This window comes from Solanum tuberosum, unplaced genomic scaffold, assembly GCF_000226075.1.
Source record: "Solanum tuberosum cultivar DM 1-3 516 R44 unplaced genomic scaffold, SolTub_3.0 scf00046, whole genome shotgun sequence".
NCBI lineage: Eukaryota > Viridiplantae > Streptophyta > Magnoliopsida > Solanales > Solanaceae > Solanum > Solanum tuberosum.
In genome coordinates, this window is record NW_006238971.1 from 558,033 (window position 1) to 576,124 (window position 18,092).

General features: G+C 35.6%; 1 pseudogene; it reads left to right on the forward strand.

The window, feature by feature from the left end:
* Positions 1 to 18,092, forward strand: part of LOC102593642 (uncharacterized) — a 29,350-nt pseudogene that overhangs the window by 3,558 nt on the left and 7,700 nt on the right.

Below are 18,092 nucleotides of genomic sequence, written 5' to 3' on the forward strand. Positions count from 1 at the left end.
ATAAATATATATATATATATATATATATATATTTATCTATCTATTCTATACTACCTTAAAAGAATTAACTACCTAACTTAAATGTTAAATTATTATAATACCCCCAACTTAAAACACTAAATTTAGTATATCTTCTATATTGTATATTGTATCATATTTATTTATGTATATTATATTATATTATATTAAAGGAAGAAACCTTTTCACATTAAAGGGTTTTGACATTTCCAAAGATTTATAACTTTTACGATAAGTTGTGACCTTTTCGAAGGGTTGTGACTTTTCTATAGGGTTGCGACTTTTCTAAAGAGTTGTGACTTTTCCGGAGTTATGAATTTTACAATGAGTTGTGACCTTTATGAATGGTTGTGACTTTTTTAAAGGGTTGTGACTTTTTTTGATAGGGCACAATAAGCATATTTTCATGCACTACCCTTTGTTGGCTATAAAAATAGGGGTTTTCTAAAAAATTTAAACTACAATTTTTTTAAACTTTTTCATTGTTCTCTTCTTCTTAAAACACTCAATTTAGTATATCTTCTATATTTTATATTATATTACATTAAAAGAAGACACCATTTCACATTGAATGGTTATAACTTTTTCAAAGAGTTGTGACTTTTCCGATGAGTTGTGACCTTTCGAAGGGTTGTAACTTTTATGATAAGAAACAATATGCACATAATCATACAACACTTTGTTAACTATAAATGGAGGGGCTTCCTCACATTTTGGAACTACGATTTTTTAATATTTTGTATTCTTCTCTTCTTAAAAACTCAAGTTTGATTTACAGACGTTAACAATCTCAAAGTTCAGTGAAATTAGAACACTCCCTCAGATGAATGTTAAATTAATATAATACTCCAACTAAAAATATTCAATTTAGTATATCTTCTATATTTTATATCAATAATATTTATTTATATTATATTATTATAAAAATAAGAACTCCAACAATACAATAATAACTAAGTAATGCACTATGGGGGAAGGAGGAGAAAGTATATTTTAGAGGTTTAACTAAGCAGTCGTTTGGTTGGGAACAAGTTATCCCAGGATTAGTTATCCTGGGATTAGCTATCCTGGGATAACTTATGGGATAACATATCCCATCAGTACGGTATAAATGGTGGGATAAGTTATTGCAAACATGGCAACCAAACAAGACACAAAAATTTTATCTCTTCACTATTTTCTTATCCCATCACTATTTATTTTTATCACTCACTACAAATGACCCCTAGGAGATTTTAAGAGTGACTAACTTTCATTAGTAATCATAAGAAAATTTACATCCATTATTCATAGGAACTTATATTTTATCATTCAGTTTATAATTATTTACTTAATATTATTATTTAATAATATTCACATTATTTTTAAAAATAGTGTACTACATGGTTTGAAATTCATGTACAACGCATATGTGTCAAAACTAGTATGTATATATATATATATATATGTAACGACTTGATTTCATCATTAAGAAAAAGTCAATAGGGAAAGAATTGGGGCCAGAAAACTTTTGTGTAGTAACTTGGAATTTCCCAACCTAGTCCAGATTTAGACGAAATCGGAGTCATTAAGGTGTAGGAAAATCTGGTAATTAATGAGAGATCTAATTATGATTTGGACCACATGAGTAGATAGCTAAGACGTTAAGAAACATGTACGACTATACGGAATCGAATTTGGAAGAGTAGTACTATCGAAAATAATCTTAGCGTGAACGGGTAATATTTTGTCTCCGTGTCGGCCACCAGAGCGGGGCCGCAGTAGCGGGATAAGTCCGTTGTAGCGGGTCAAACGCGACTTGAAGTCGTAAATAAACCCCTAAACGATCTTATTTGGCACTTTTCGATTTCTAGAGCTACGGAACGAACCCCAGGTGACTCCTACTCATTTTTCACCATTCTTGAGGCTAAAGGTAAGTTGTTCATTCCCCGAATCTATTTTTTGATCCGTAGAACATAATAGAATGGGTCAATATTGATGAGGGAGGGGTTTGTTATAAATTCTATGGTGGAAGCAACCCTAAATTGGATAATTGGGATCATGAGTTTGATCTAAGATTCATAGAACTATTAAAGTTTTGGGTAATTAGCGATTGTATGTTGATTCTCGTGTTATTGTGATTGTTTGTAGACCAAGAACAAGCGGAACGAATCCGAAAAGGGAAGGATCAAGTTTCTTAGGATTTCAAGCTTGTTTCGAGGTAGGTAATGGTTGTGATTTCAGGTTGGTGTGATATATGTTTGTAATTGCTTCATTATAATGCATGTATGTATGAAAATGCTGCATTATTGATCACCCTATTCGTAAATGAGGATAATTGAATAATTGTATGCCATGAATCAGCTCTAGTTGTATGATTGTGAGAATATACATTGTGATTGTGATTGTGGTTTGTTGAATGGGCAGGTGTCACGATCCGACACACTAACTGGGATTGGTTGCCACGTTCCGGCATAAATATGGGATTGGTTTCCACGTTCCATCATAAACATGGGATCGGCTGCCACATTCCAGCACACTAGTTTGGATCGGGTACCACGAACTGATATGCTAAAAGTTTGGGTTTGGGTTCCATGAGAGGACCATTGAATTGGTTCGTGAGAGGACCATTGAATTGTGTTGTGTATCTACTTATGATGATTACATTCATATCTAATGATGATTGATATTGGAAGACTGTATGCTGCTCTAAATTGATAACCAATGTGTATTATTGAGAATGTGGGATGCTACATTGATCCTGAAAAGATGACTAATATTGTATATGTTCGGTATATGCCTGTTTTATAATGTTGTGGTTACTTTCATATGTTTCACTTAATGGGATAGCCGCGTGATCCTATCAGTACACTGTGGTTGTATACTAATACTGCACTTGCTCTTTCTTTGTTGAGTACAGGGCATCTTCGGGTGGTTATTGATAGACTTCAGCTAGGTGACTAATGAGCGTGACCGGATTCAAGGGTGAACCAGTTCTTTCAAGCTGCCATGGATCTTTCTTGTTTAAGTCCACTCTTTTCAGACTCGAATTATTTCTTAAAGATGTTTTTTAGTTTCGGGGTTGTACCCCTTGTTCTTAGACTTGTCGTTAGTAGAGTTTTGGTATAATGACTTTCAGGTTCTAGGGGTTGAATTTCCGCATTAGATTGGTTAGTTAATTGCTTAAACCTTTAGAGTTTATGGGAACTCTGCATTTTTATTGTTATTTAAACATGTTTTTGTAGCTTAAATGTGTATTTCTTGGGTTAAGTTGATTAGTTGGGCTGTAGTTTTGGTTCTCTTACCGGAGGGTTAGTGTGGGTGCCAATCACGATGGTCTGAGTCATGAAAAAATTTGTATCAGAGCCCTAGGTTCGTTGATCTCATTGTGCCAAAACGAGTCTAGTAGAGTCTTGCGGAACGGTACGATGACGTCCGTACTTTTCTTCTAGAGGCTATAGGACTTTAGGAAATACTCACTTCTTTCTACTCCTTCGTGCTATGACTTGAATCCAATTGGTATATTTCCTCCTTCACTCTATGGTCCGAATTAGAGAAACAAAAGTGGTAACACCATCACTAGCAAGAGAGGATGTATATAGACGACCGACAGTTGAATAGGGTCGCTATTCAGAACTTGCCTCGGATAGATAAATTATTTTACCAATTGCAAGGTGCATCATTTTTCTCTAAGATTGACTTAAGGTCTGGTTACCATCAGTTAAATATTGAGGCAAACAAGAATTAGGTTCAACCAAGTTCTATGATTGAAATTAGTAGGTTTGTGGGGATTGCTAGCTACTGTTGTCGCTTGTGGTATGAGTTGAGTCCAATTGGTATCTCCCGATTCCAATTGGTATCTTAACGAAGTGAACTAGATGTCATGGTCACGACTGAGGGGCCACAAGTAAAAAAAATTGGAAACTGAGAAGGTTCCAATTGGTATCTGGCCCTAGGGGTGGTGTGAATGCATGGATGATCAGGAATGGTCATCCATGGAGCAAAATAATTAAATAAGAATTTGGACTTATCTGTGAATTGTACTTTGGAAACTTTGAATGTGTGCTTCTGGTTGTCTAAATTAGTTGTGAATGTGAAGTTGTAATTGCTTGAATGTGATAAGGTGATTATGTGCACAATAAATGTGTGTCTGAACTTTGATACGTACAATTTGTTGGCCTGGTCGTTGAAGTTATGCAAGTGGTAAATACTAGAGTATTGAGAAACTCGTTGTGAAAGGAAGATCTTGACTAAGGATCGTGTGGGTGCCTGGGTGTATCCTGGGGATGTGTGGGTTGTGGTGTTGAATTAACAAGAATGAATTGGTTCGTGTATCGTGGGATTGACTGGGGGTAGACAATGATTATCCTAGTTATGAGGGTTATTCTAAAATTGCTAAGTAAAGTTGGGAACCTTTGTGGAATTTAGAAAAGAAAAGAACCCTAGAAAAATTATTAGTAGAGGTTCTGTTTCCGTTTTGGCCGCTGGGGAGGAACTTTTCCCGCCAAGGCGAGGCCGCCAATGCGGAATTCCTCCCGCCAGAGCGGGACAGGGCGAGATAGAATCTCAGCCCTGTCTTCCTTGTTTACCTAGTCATAATTATGGACCCCTAATCGTACCCAAACTAACCTCCGCGATCTAATTCAGTGTCCAGCAATCGAATATAAGTTATAAGGTATGTTAAAATTGTGGAGAACCTGGGCATATGAGGAGGAAATCAGTGAGGTCATGGAGGCTGGGAAAATGGTAATGTAGGTAGAGGAGTAGTGCAGCCAGGCAATGAGGTTGCCCGTCAAGAGGACACGGCTCAGTTTTATGTTTTTTCGAGGAAGACCGAGTTTGAGGTGTGATGTAGTGATCACAAGAGCTACTCTTGTTTGTTCCCGGATGGCTATTGTTTTGTTTGATCTGGGTTCTACTAATTCGTATGTGCCAGTTCAATTGCCTTGGGATTTGATGTAGTTTGTGATATACTTGATGCCCCCATCCATGTTTCTACCCCAGTTGAAGAGTCAGTCATAGTCACCCATGTATATCGTGTTTTCCTGTTGTGTTTATGGATTTTCAGAGTTGGGTTGATTTGGTTATGCTGGATATGACTCACTTGATATAATCTTAGGCAGGACTTTGTTGTCCCCTTATTATATCGGGCTTAATTGTAATACTAAGTCGGTAACTCTAGAGATCCCGGGTAGGTAAAGGTTAGAGTGGGAAGGGGGTACAAGCCTAAGTCAGCTAAGGTCATATCTTTCTTGTGGGGTAGGAAACTGGCGGGGCAAGATTGTTTGACGTAATTGGCTCATATTCGGGATGTTGAGGTCGACTCCCCCTCTATTGAGTCTATTCATGTGGTGTCAGAATTGAGAGAGCTTAAAGCTCAAATCCAAAGGCTTCTTGATAAAGGTTTCATCCATCCTAGTGCTTCCCCATGGGGTGGTCCTGTCTTGTTTGTTAAGAAGAAGGAGGGTAGTATGAGGACTGGTGATTTTATCTTAAGCCATAAAGGAGTGGATTGATACCGGAATGACAAGCTTATGGATAAGGAAGGTCCCAATGAGTATACTTGGGTGAAAGAAAATTGAAGTATTTTAGTAAGACAGTGCGTATAAATTGGATTAGTCCTCTGAATTTGATGAGTATACTTGAGTTTGAGGTGTCGTGTTGATGAAAGGTTGACTTCGTAGTGATAGCCAGGGCTAACCAAGTGTAATGGTAGTATCAGTTCGTGATGGATTGTGATGGAATGCAACTATACAATAAGATTATTAGTTAAGCGAATTTTGTATAGTAAGTACGACTTGCGAGTATCTAAGGTTGTGGCTTTCGAAAAATTTGGTGAGTAACGTGGTTGTATGGAAAGTTTTAAGAGATGGTGGGACACCATTCGAATAGAAATTAAAGAACTAGAGTCATAATGAAGAAAAATAGTGGGATGTAATACAACTTTTAGAGAGAGGAGAGAGCAAGAATATTATATTTGATTGCAAAGGCTGAAGGGATATCTTTAGAGAGGTAGATAATTAGGTTCAGAGATGTGTGATTTCATTCGTTTTGTTGTGGTTATGGTAATAGTGTCACAAGTCCATCATATTTGGTTAAAAACTATTGGAAAGGACTTGAGAAAGGAGTGTACAGACATTAGCTTGAGTGTGATGATAAGTGTTTTGGTTTTATTTTTGAGTTTAGTAACGAGTACGAAGGAATTTTAGCAAAGGATATTGTAAGATCGATGGAGGTGCGATCAATGATAAGCGAAGATTCATAAATTCATAAAAATCTTCAAGGTACAAGCTAATATTGATAGATAAGGGGATGGTGTTATACGGTTGAATTTACAATTCATGTTGTTCATTGTAAGTCTACATTTGTGGTGAGATATGTTGTCAAGGTATGAACTGGCAAGATGAGAAATGATCAATTGTACCTGGTAGTGAGCATTTAAAAGGACTTACACCTGAGTTGAGTCGTTAAGTCTATTACTATTGATTGTTAAGTACCTAAGAAAGGTTTCATTTAAAAAATGTTAGGTTAAAATAAGATAAATGGTCAGAGTGTTTATTATGGTTGTTAGTATTGTGAGTATGATTCACTAACTATGCTCTCGTGTGTTTTCGCTTTTTTTTGGGTGGATCCCTAGTGGTGGATCAGGGGTACCAAATCTTGCGATGTTCTCTTGGTTAAGTGGGAAGATTGGGAAGATTTGGTTATTTCGAATGACATAATTGGTGTTGTCTTGGAGTCATTAAAGTGTTTCAGTGGTTTTGTATGTACCACCTTGCTTATGGAAGTTTATAGTAGAGCTACCATGCGTATTTATGGTTGTCCGACAATCTAATTTTTCATCTTGTCGTCGAGGTCATGTATCAATTATGTGTGGTTGAAAGTGGGGAACATTGAATCCAATTCTACTGTTCTTAAGAGATAATCTATAATTATTAAATCTACATGTTGATAGTGTTGTTGGAGGTTTGTATGTTTGGACATATCCCTCAAGGAGTATCTGATGTCAAAAGATTGAATTTTTTGTAACTAAGGCTCATGGGAATCTATGTTGTGGGACGGAGATGTTGTTAAGAACTACGATCGTTTGAGTATCAAGAGCGTGTGTTGGTTGGTTTAGGTTCACCTCTAATTGTGGCAAGTTTTGATCTTCGATTTTATCATGGTTATGTGAGAAAGGATTCGTCCTGATGTTTGTGTCAAAGTCCTTGATAACATGTTGCAAGACATCTGTACGATCAACTTTGGTGGTTATTGAGAATAGCTTTTGTTGTTAGTTAAGTTTAGATACAACAATATTTATCACTCGAGTGTTGAGATGACTTCATTAAGGCATTGTAAGGGAGGATGTGTAGGTATTCAATTGGTTGGTTTGAGGTTATTTGGACGAAATCGGAGTCATTAAGGTGTAGGGAAATCTGGTAATTAATGAGAGATCTAATTATGATTTGGACCACATGAGTAGATAGCTAAGACGTTAAGGAACCTGTACGACTTTACGGAATCGAATTTGGGCGAGTAGAACTCCCAAAAATGATCTTAGCATGAACAGGTAACATTCTGTCTCCGTGTAGGCCGCTAGAGAGGGATTGGTGCCACCAGAGCGGGGCAGCTGTAGCGGGATGGGTCCACTGTAGAGGGCCAGACGTGACTTAAAGTCGTAAATAAACCTCTAAACGACCTTATTTGGCACTTTTCGGTTTTTAGAGCTAAGGAACAAACCCCAGGTGACTCCTACTCATTTTTCACCATTCTTGAGGCTAAAGGAAAGATGTTCACTCCCCGAATCTGTTTTTCGATCCGTAGAACGTAATAGAATGGGTGAATATTAAATGGGGGGAGGTTTTGTTATAGATTTTATGGTGGAAACAACCCTAAATTGGATAATTGGGATCATGGGTTTGATCTGGGGTTCATAAAATTGTTGTAGTTTTGGGCAATTAGCAATTGTTTGTTGATTTCCATGTTATTGTGATTGTTTGTAGACCAAGAACAAGCGGAATGAATCCGGAAAGGGAAGGATCAAGTTTCTTAGGGTTTCAAGCTTGTTTTGAGGTAGGTGATGGTTGTGATTTCATGTTGGTGTGATATATGTTTGTAATTGCTTCATTATAATGCATGTATGTATGCCAATGTTGCATTATTGATCACCCTATTCATAAATGAGGATAATTGAATAATTGTATGCCATGAATCACCTCTTGTTGTATGATTGTGAGAATATACATTGTGATTGTGATTGTGGTTTGTTGAATGGGCGGGTGCCACGATCCGACACACTAACTGGGATCGGTTGCCATGTTCCGGCATAAATATGGGGTCAGTTGCCACGTTCTGGCATAAACATAGGATCGGTTGCCATGTTCCGACACACTAACTTGGATCGAGTACCACGAACCGTTATGCTAACAGTTTGGCTTTGGGTTCCATGGAAGGACCATTGAATTGTGTTGTGTATCTACTTGTGATGATTACGTTCATATCTAATGATGATTGATATTGGAAGACTGCATGCTGCTCTAAATTGATAACCAATGTGTATTATTGAGAATGTGGGATGCTACATTGATTCTGAAAAGATGACTAATATTGTATATGTTCGGTATATGCCTGTTTTATAATGTTGTGGTTACTTTCATATGTTTCACTTAATGGGATAGCCGCGTGATCCTATCAGTACACTGTGGTTGTGTACTAATACTGCACTTGCTCTTTCTTTGTTGAGTACAGGGCATCTTCGGGTGGTTATTGATAGACTTCAGCTAGGTGACTAATGAGTGTGACCGGATTCAAGGGTGAGCCAGTTCTTTCGGGCTGCCATGGATCTTTCTTGTTTAAGTTCACTATTTTCAGACTCGGACTATTTCTTAAAGGTGTTGTTTAGTTTCGGGGTTGTACCCCTTGTTCTTAGACTTGTCGTTAGTAGAGTTTTGGTACAATGACTTTCAGGTTCTAGGGTTTGAATTTCTGCATTAGATTGGTTAGTTAATTGTTTAAACCTTTGGAGTTTATGGGAACTCCGCATTTTTATTGTTATTTAAACCTGTTTTTGTAGCTTAAATGTGTATTTCTTGGGTTAAGTTGATTAGTTGGGCTATAGTTTTGGTTTTCCCACTGGAAGATTAGTGTGGGTGCCAATCACGATGGTCTGGGTCGTGACAATAAATATATAAATATATATATATATTAAAAAAAGTCTCGTTTCTCTATCCTTTGTGCCATCAGTCATTTTCCTTGCTTGTTTATTTTTTATCCCTAGGTTTGTGATCCCAATGGTCGTTGGTATCTAGCATATAGTGGCTTGACTCGTGGGGATTTACTATTGCTTACTGAAAAAGATCTCAGCCATATGACTGTCGGTCTTCGTCCTGCTGCCATATACCAGGGTTCAGCTGATAACTATATGGCCACTACTTGTGATGGAAGGTAGACATGGCTTGTTGAGCTTTTAAGTGGCTTTACAATATTCAATTTACACAAATACTGAGTTGTTCAGCTACATCTTGTAGAACACTACTTGCATTTAGGCTTATACCTCAGAGCAATGCAATATTGGATTATTCTCCGATTACAGCTGCTGGTCATGTTATTCCTCAGAGCTACGTGCCAATATCTGTAAGCCATTTTATGGATGACCTTTCTACCGAGGAAGACATGCTTTGTAGCAATATTGATAATGCATATGTAAGTACTATTTCTTTTCAAATGGTCAAATGGTGTTTCTTGAAGTCAATTGCACAGGCAAAATCCTTTTTCTGCAAAGTTTTAATGCTATGGGGTCTGTTTTGGTTTTATGCCGAGTAAAAACTTCAATTTAGGTGTGAGTGCCTCATAATCAAATTTTGTTCGTTTTTCTCTCAAGTCTTATCAACTCTTTTTACCGACCAGTACAAAAAATAGTTCATTAATATGGCAAAACCAGCACTAAGATGGTGTTTGTCAGTTTCAAAACACCCTATACAATCATTTTCCTCCTATAATTGAATAACATCAATGAAGCTATGGTCTTCATATGCGTCTATTAACTTACACCAGAGGACTAGAATCTAAGGTACTTATATTTCAGCAATTGTACCAATGCACCTCTACTTCCTTTCTCTCTGTAGAACCCAGCATACCTAAAGAATGATCGTTCAAAGCTTTTTCATCCTTTTCCTGATCTTATAATCATTCACAATTACTACTATGCTCCTGTTAGAACATGAATAGGTTTATACAATCCTATTAGAATATGAATAGGTTCATACAATCCTATTTAAAATATGAATAGAAATACAAATAGAAATAGGAATAGTAAATAGTATCCTACTTGGTAAAAGATTGTATTCTAGTGTCTATAAATAGGGTCTCAATGTAATAATGTAGACACAACAACAATTCAATAATATTTTTTTCCTATATTTCTTACATGGTATCTGAGCCTCTACGATCTTGGTACAAAATCAAAGAACTTCTGCTGCCGGCAGGTGGCTATTACCCATATATGCCGCCTGTCTGGCCGATAATTGTGTTAAGAAAAGTGACATCAATGATATATCCATGAACCCCATATTCAGGGGAAGAAAACTCAGTCAGATAGGTCGTCATGCGTCAATTTTCGATGACTTTCTAGGAATGTTTTGTGTCAACCTCATATCCGTCGGTATTTGTGTAGCACCGTGCTATCTTTCTGGTGACTACTTTTTCATATTCAATTTGTGTAGCACCGAGCCATCATTCCGGTGACTACTTTTTATATATAATTTGTGTAGCACCGTGCCATATTACCGGTGACTACTTTTTCATATTTGATTCATGTAGCACCATGCAATCATTCCGGTGTCTACTTTTTTATATTTAATTTTTTAAGCACTGTGCGATCTTTCCGGTGACAACTTTTTTCATATTTAATTTGTGTAGCATAGTTTCATCCTTCCGATGACTACTTTTTTTTTGCATATTTGATTTGCGTAGCACCGTGCATCTCTCCAGACTACTTCTCATATTTAACTTGCGTAGTATCTTTTTTTTAACTACTTTCTCATATTTGAGTTGCATAGCACCGTGTGTTTTTTCAGTGACTCTTCAGATTTGATTTTCGTAGTTCCATTCGTCTTTCCGGTGACATCTTAAATCTAATTTGTGTAGGGTTGTGCCATCATTCCGACCCTACCCATATAATTTCTCTTTTTCAGTAGGGTCGTGCCATCATTCCGACCCTACCCATATTATTTCTCTTCTTCAATAGGGTCATGTCATCAATTCGACTTTTCCTATATAATTTTTATTTTCTAGTCGGACCGTGTCATCATTCCAATCCTTTGGTGGTGATGGAGAAAATCTAATACCACATATGGATCTTTCTTCCTTTCACAGTAAAATTTCATCATTCTTCTTACCAAGAATATAGCCTCAGTTATCTACCAACTAGCATAAATCCAAATTGGTTCTACATTTCTTATCGTATTCCTAAGTCTCCGCTCTATCATTCTTTCTCAAAAAAGAGTTTTATCTTATGACGCATGAATTTAATGCCACGATTTGCACATCTTGTAACAATTCCATTCCCAAAAAAATTCATTGACAGTGCTAGGTGATCTGATACATCCCAAAGAGTAAAGAAACAATTGTCTTCAACTTCATTTCCATGAAGTATCTAGTGTTAAGCATTCTTCATGTTTAATCATCTAACATAAGACATGAGACCTCCTAGGGGGATTTGGTCCTCTAACTCATGTTTTTTCTCTTTCAACTTTTTTCTTGTTGCATGTTGAGCATGGAGATTCAACTCTTGTACCACAATGTAGTTTTATTTGGACAAATATTCTCCTTGGAAGATGGACATTCTTTGTTTACCTTGAATGAACAATTTCACATGAACTAGAGGATAAATAACTTCATTTGAATGCAGCATGAATATACATGTCCTTCTAGGAGAAGAGGAGACATCTCATTCTAGGTCAAGATCAACGTGTGACTTGAGACAATCTTAAAAAAAGGAAATATCAATATGGAATTTTAAATGTGTCCACTTCTTTACATACTGAACCTAGGATTACCTTCTCTTGTGATACTTTTGTAGCTTTAGTTGGATATACTCTTCCTTACATAACACGTCTTTTGTAAGTGCACAAAAAGTGAAAATTGTTCTTGTGGTGGAAACAAAAATAGTTGATGTTAGTATTTCTTTTCCTATATTGGTGGTTGATACCACATGAGTTAGTTGAAGTTTGCTTTTAGTTACTGCAGTAGTTTTTAGCTAAATAAGTTGTCTCGTTTAAGATAAATTTGAAATTTGAAACTAGTTAGGCTGTTTTAGTTGTTGAGATATTTTAGGATTTTTGAATTTTAAATTATGCAGATTATATGTTTTATGTTGGCTATTTAAAGTCACTCAATGCTTGATAAAATTATTGAAAGCTACTGAAAGCCATTTCAATCCATTGAGAGACATTTCAATTAATTCTTTTTGCTGCCCCATTTTGTAAAATCACCAACAATGGTATCAAGAGCTTCGGGATCTGTGAAATCTTCCAAAGAACTAGCATATCATTTTTAACCCGTACGGGCTACCCTTTTGATCCATCTGGGCTACTTTTTCAACCCGTGCTTTTTTCAACACACATGTTTTTCTCAACCAATTTTTAACCAAAAATGATGGCCAACAACCGTCTCTCTTTGAATGCCCAAAACTTTTCATAGACCAAAACTATCAAATTTGGTCTATAAGCATAAAACCATATTTTGAAATTTGATATGTGATGTGATGGAAGAAAAACCCTTACAACCTCTCCCTGTAAATCCTACAAAAGTTCAAATTAAAGTACTTTCAAATAAACAACTAAACAAGACAATGTCATGGAAAGTATTTTTGAAGCACAAAATCAAAAGAAGAAATTTTGCAAGTTCAAAAACAGTGAAAAAAATCGTGCATTAACTACCAAAGCAAAAATTAGGGAGGAACATATTTTCAAATGCAGTAACAAAAACAAAGGAGGAGTGTTGAAGTCAGTGGCGTAGCCAGGAATTTCATGAAGGTATCCAAACTTTTAATAGTAATTTTATTTTTTTTAAATGATGATTTAAATTACCAAAACAAATAATTAAGTTAAGCAATATTTAATTAAATATAAGAATATTTTTAATAGAATTACAAGTGTATAATTCAAAACTAACATAAAGAAAAAATAAACTACTATTGAAAACATAATTTATATATATTATTACAATTGTACTCGACGAGGTTTCATATCCTGAAACGTTTTTACAACTGAAGTTCTTTTTGTTGGATCAAATTCTAGAGTATTTAAATCAATGCTTTATTTTTTAGAAGAATGTGACAACATCTCTAATTGATCTACCATTGTTTCTTTATTTGGTTGACTTAGAGAAGTCGAACTTTTGTTTGGTACTCTATTATAATAATTTCTCATGTCCATTGAAACTTGAAACTAAAATATTAAGTTGGTTATTTTTGTTATAAAATAAAATAAAGAGAAGAAAAAATAGAGAGAGAATTATTGAGATTCTATTCTTAATAATATTGTGATATAATTTGGGTGAATGAGTCTCCTATTTATAGAGAAAGAAAACCTTATTCCACAAGGAAAAAGCATTAAAATTTAAGGAAATCTTATTCCACAAGAAAAAGGTATTAAAATTTAAGGAAATAATTCAATTTTAATTGAAAGATATCCACAAGGAAAAAATATTAAATTTAAGGAAATCTTATTCCACAAGAAAAATGTATTAAAATTTAAGGAAATAATTCAATTTTAATTGGAAAAAAAAATTAGTGGAGGTAAGATTCGAACTTGGGCATGTTTATATACTTAATTAAATTCAAGAAGTCAAATAATTACATAAAAATGAAACACTCCTGCGGGGAATCGATCAGGGGCAGAGAGTAGGTTTGCGATAGGAATTGCCAACTCCACTACGCTTTACTTTGTTATTTCAGGGTGTCCAAATTCTATATATACCAATACAAAATCAAAATTTTACGCGTATATACCGTATTATTTTTCGACGAAGGGTGTCCAATTGGACATCCTGGAGCCTACGTGGCTCCGCCCCTGGTTGAAGTTTGTTTTTAGTTACTACAGTACTCTGTAGCAAAACAAGTTGTCTAGTTTAAGATAAATTTGAAATTTGAATTTTTGTTAGGTTGTTTTAGTTGTTGAGATATTTTAGGATTTTTGAATTTTAAATTATGTCAATTATATGTTTTATATTGGGTATTTAAAGTCCCTCAATGCTTAATAAAATTATTGAAAGCTACTGAAAGACATTTCAATCCATCCAGAGACATTTCAATTAATTCTTTTTGCTGCCCCTTTTTTTTAAAAACACCTACAGAATTGGACCATGGATATTTTGGTCTGAATACAACATAAGAAGACATCTCATTCTTGGTCTGGATCAGCAGGTGGCCCGAGACAATCTAAATAAGGAACCATCACTCAGAAGTGTTCTTTCAGATCCCTTATTGTAAGTTTTAATTTGTCAAATGAACTTTTCTCCTTCTTTTCTGGTTAAATATAGCAGCATATTTACTTACAAGAAAAAGAGAAGAGAAATAGCAGCATATTTACTGCATGAGTATATCAAACATCTTATACTTTCTCAGTCTCAAACTTTTAACCTAATAAATAGACATCCCTTACTTCCATTTATAGCAAGAAGTTCAAGAAATGTTGGCCTAGTTTGACTAAAGGTCTTGCAGAAGTTTTCAAGATTATATTTTCTTCAAAAATTTCCTAGCAAAATAATGCAGATAACTTTTTCTTTGTAATGATGTTTGAAGGAAAAAATGCTAGGCAACTGTAAAACTAACATACATAACATGACCATATAGATGCCTTAAACTTGCAAACAGAACCACTGAAATTGTCTAAAGAGTTGGTATAAGGGATGTTTGAAGGAAAAAATGCTAGGCAACTGTAAAACTAACAGAGACATAACATTATAGATGCCTTATACTTGCAAACGAAACTGTTGATAAGGTCTAAAGAGTTGGTATGCCCTCTCTACATGGTATTCGTATTAGAAATGTGGTTTGGTTACAGGAGCTATGAGATATTGAACAAACGTGCACGACTCTATGGAACTGAGATAGCTCTGGTTTCTTATGCTGGAAATATTTACAGAGACTTTTTTCTACCTCAATTGTGTGGACTTAATAAATAAGTATAACAAAAGTCTAACTTACATGCAGCTCACACCCCAACCTCCAACAGAGGAAAAACAATACGCAGAGAAGTCAAAACCTCTACCACTGTTAGTTGAGTTGTTGTGAGTTCCCTCTGTGAAGTTAATGAAGATTAGAACTAGAGAAAGAGTAGAAGAAGAATAAGAAGAAATATACGAGGAAGAAGAAGAAGAACCAATCTGTTATAGAAGCTTATATCTGAGAGTTATAAGATCTCTCACAATTCTCTTATTAATTCATTGAAACAATGAGTACAAGAGTGATTATATATATACAACACTTTTGGAACTTAGTTAGTTAGAGCTCCTAACTAACTTTTGGATAGGTAGTTACATAACCAACTAACTAACTTATACACTTCCTATTTTGAATATTGAACTAACTAATTTTGCTCACTAATCTTAACACTCCCCCTCAAGCTTGGAAGTGAAAATATGTTCTGAACTCCAAGCTTGGAATTGAGCAACTGATGTTGAATTTTAGTCAACCATTTTGTAAGCATATCAGCTGGTTGTTCATGTGTAGGAGTGTACTTGGTACATATTATTCCTTGTACAATTTTTTCCCTTATGAAGTGGCAGTCTATCTCAATGTGTTTTGTCCTCTCATGATACACAGGATTAGCAGCTAACAAGATGGCTGCTTTACTGTCTGTGCATACTTCTATAGGTTTATGCATTTCAATCCCTAAGTCTTTTAACATCCCCAGCATCCAAATGATTTCTATTACAGTTGTAGCTATACTCCTGTACTCAGCTTCTGCTGAGCTTCTAGAAACAGTAGATTGTTTCTTAGACTTCCATGACACCACTGAGTTACCAAACTTGATAAAATACCATGTTACAGACTTCCTTGTAAGAGGACAAGATGCCCAGTCAGCATCACAAAAAAGCTGTGAGATTGGTATCTTGAATGCTGGATAATAATATCCCTTGACCTGGCTGACCTTTTATGTATCTAACAATCCTTAAAGCTTCTTCCATATGAGTCTTTTTAGGTTGTTGTAAAAACTAACTCAAAGTTTGCACTCCAAATGCAATATCAGGCCTTGTCATAGTGAGGTATAGTAGCTTTCCTATCAGTCTTTGATATAGGCTTTGATCAGCTGGAGGATCTTCTTGTACATTCTCTGAATTGAAGTGATCATCATATTGTCTTGAGCTTAGCTTGTTGTTATTGTCAATAGGAGTTACTGCTGGTTTTGCATTTCGCAGTCCTGTTTCAGAAATGAGTTCTAATGCATACTTCCTCTGATGCATCAGTATACCCTTACTTGATCTGGCAAACTCAATCCCCAGAAAAAACCTTAACTCTCCTATGTCCTTCATCTTGAAGGTTTGATTCAGTTTAGCTTTTGTTTCTTCAATGAGCTGAACACTACTTCCTGTAATTAGCATATCATCCACATATATGAGAACAAACACTGAACATATTGATGTTTGCTTGATAAACAAAGAGTGATCATTTTCACTCTGCTTGAACCCAAACCTTGACAATGCCTCAGACAACTTTGCATTCCACTGTCTGGGAGCCTGTTTCAATTCATAGAGGGATTTAGTGAGTCTACACACTTTATTCTCCCCCTGACTCTCAAATCCCTGAGGTAATTGCATATAGATTTCATCAGGTAAATCTCCTTCAAGAAATGCATTAAATACATCCATTTGATGTATCTGCTAGTGTTGTTGTGCAGCAATAGCCAAGACAGTCATAACAGTCTTCATCTTTACAACAGGACTGAAGGTTTCTTGATAATCTATACCTTTCTTTTTGGTTCGTTACCCCCTTTTGCCCTACCTAACCTTGCCTTGAACCTTTCAACCTCTCCATTAGATTTGTGCTAACTTTGATATCCATCTGCAACCTATAGGCGTTTTTCCATCAGGAAGCTCAACTACTTCCCAAGTATGATTATCTTGCAGTGCCTTTATCTCAGCATTCATTGCCTCAATCCACTTAGCATCAGATGTTTCCTCCTTGTAAAACTGTGGTTCTGTCACACTTGACATCTTTGCTAGATATGCCTGATAGGTAGGATTAACACTGTTGTATGACACATATTTATCCAAACTGTAAGGTCCTTCATGGATGTTTAGTGACACAAAATCTTTTATCCATAATGGAGGTTTGGTTCCTCTTCCTGATTTCCTCACTTCAGTTTGAGATATCTGTTCTGCTTGTATATCCTCATATACATTTGTTTGTTGTAGGTTGGTAGAAGTCTCCACCTCAACATTTTCAACTTGTTCTTGAGGCAGTAACTCAGCTTGAGAATTATGTTGTGAATGTGTTGCTATTGACACTTCTTTTATATCATCCACTTCATGATTTATACCAGTGTATGTAAAAATAGGAACTGAATCCTTGGACTTGAGTTTGAATGGAAAAACATCTTCCTGAAACACTACATCCATGTTGACAGAAAACACATTATTAGCTAGATCATATACCACATATCCTTTTTGAGTCTCAGCATATCCCAGGAAAACACAAGTTGTAGACCTGGGCTTCAACTTGTCTAACTCATTTACTCTCTTAGCAAAACATAGACATCCTAACACCCTTAACTGATGCAAAGAAGGTTTCTTATTGTACAGTTTTTCAAAGGGAGACATATCAGCAATAACACTACTAGGCATCCTGTTAATAATATAAACAGCAGCTTTAACACACAACCCCCAAAACATTATAGGAATATTTTCTTGAAATCTTATGGCTCTTGTTATCTCTAAAATGTGTCTGTGTTTTCTTTCAGCTATTCCATTTTTGTTGGGGTGTGTAAGCACATGAAGTTTGATGTATTATGCCTAACTCTTTGAACAACTCAGAACAGTTTGTATTCACAAATTCAGTACCATTATCACTTCTTATAACCTTCACTTGCTTATTGAATTGAGTCTTTATG